This window comes from Poecilia reticulata, linkage group LG4 (assembly GCF_000633615.1).
Source record: "Poecilia reticulata strain Guanapo linkage group LG4, Guppy_female_1.0+MT, whole genome shotgun sequence".
NCBI classification, from domain to species: Eukaryota; Metazoa; Chordata; class Actinopteri; order Cyprinodontiformes; family Poeciliidae; genus Poecilia; species Poecilia reticulata.
In genome coordinates, this window is record NC_024334.1 from 25,906,748 (window position 1) to 25,908,032 (window position 1,285).

General features: G+C 37.8%; 1 long non-coding RNA gene across 1 annotated transcript in view; it reads left to right on the forward strand.

Annotated features, from left to right (window-relative positions):
* Nucleotides 1-1,285, forward strand: part of LOC108166233 (uncharacterized) — a 16,568-nt gene that overhangs the window by 3,861 nt on the left and 11,422 nt on the right. The window lies entirely within an intron of this gene.

A 1,285-nucleotide genomic window follows, 5' to 3' on the forward strand; every position in this document is an offset into this window, starting at 1 on the left:
ACACACACACACACACACACACTCATAACCTTATGACAAATCAGACAATTTAGAGTCTTCCTAATGTGAATGTTTTTCACCTCTGGGAGGAATCCGCAGTAACCGGAGAAAAACCAGAGAGAAAATGAATACTAAAAACAGACAAGGCCAACCTGAGTTTTTAACCTTTCTGTGTCCTGAATTATGCAGAATAAAGCAGAACCAATCTTAGGAGATTTAAACATGAGGCTCATGACATCTTAATTGGATGTTTGTCTTCATTAACCCACCTACAGCCCCTGATTAAAGTGGCACTTTGCTCTGGTATAGCGGAGATAGCATTTTCTTTTTCAGTGAAAACAGAAAACATTGGTGCTAAGCAACCGCTGGTCCCGGTTTAGCACTGAACCCAATTTAGTAGAAAAACCTCTAAAGAAGACATGAAGCACCGCATCTAAGGAGTCTTATTTAAAGTTGTCAAAATGTGGAAAGAAGCATTTTAAAATTTAGCTTTTGCAGAGAAATATATGTACAACACCGATGCCAAAATTGTTGGGATTATGCAAAATATAAAGAGAGTACAAATCACAAAATGCAACATTTTATTCACAACATAATAAATACTTTAAATGTTGTTGGTGGAGACATCCAAATTTAATTGAAACAACTTTCAAAAAAGTTAACACAGGGGCTTTAAAAGTTGGTTAAAAAAATAAAGGGAAACACAAACAACTGCAGGAGTATTTTGCAACTAACTGGTTTAATTGGCAAAAGGTCAGCAAGAGGTCTGTGTTTGAAATGAACATTTCAGCGAGGCGGAGTTTCTCCGATGTGCAGAGGTTTGAGACTCTGCCTCAACAAAAACTTGGGAAGATTTTGTATAACCTCTCATCTTAAGTTCATTGTGTCATCAAAAGATTTCAAGAATCTGGAGAAATGTCTGTGCAGAAAACAGAGCTGGAAGTCAGCAGAGAGATATATAGACACCCTTCTGTCAAATTTTAATCCGAGTTTGATGGATTAAACGTTATCAAAGCCCGCCCCCTTTAATTACTCCCTCCCCCTCCCCCCATAGGACGTTTGTGACCTCCTGACCTTCCCCTATGGAAAGTTTGCAGTGGTGGGAAGTAGAGTTTTTGTGTATCTGTACTTTATCTGTACTTTACTTAAGTAGATTTAATAATGGGTACTTTCTACTTTTACTCCACTACATTTTACAGTAAGTATCTGTACTTTCTACTTCACTACATTTCTACAAAACTGTCGCGTTACTCGTTACATCCAAGTCGCGTTGCTCTTTTCTTCC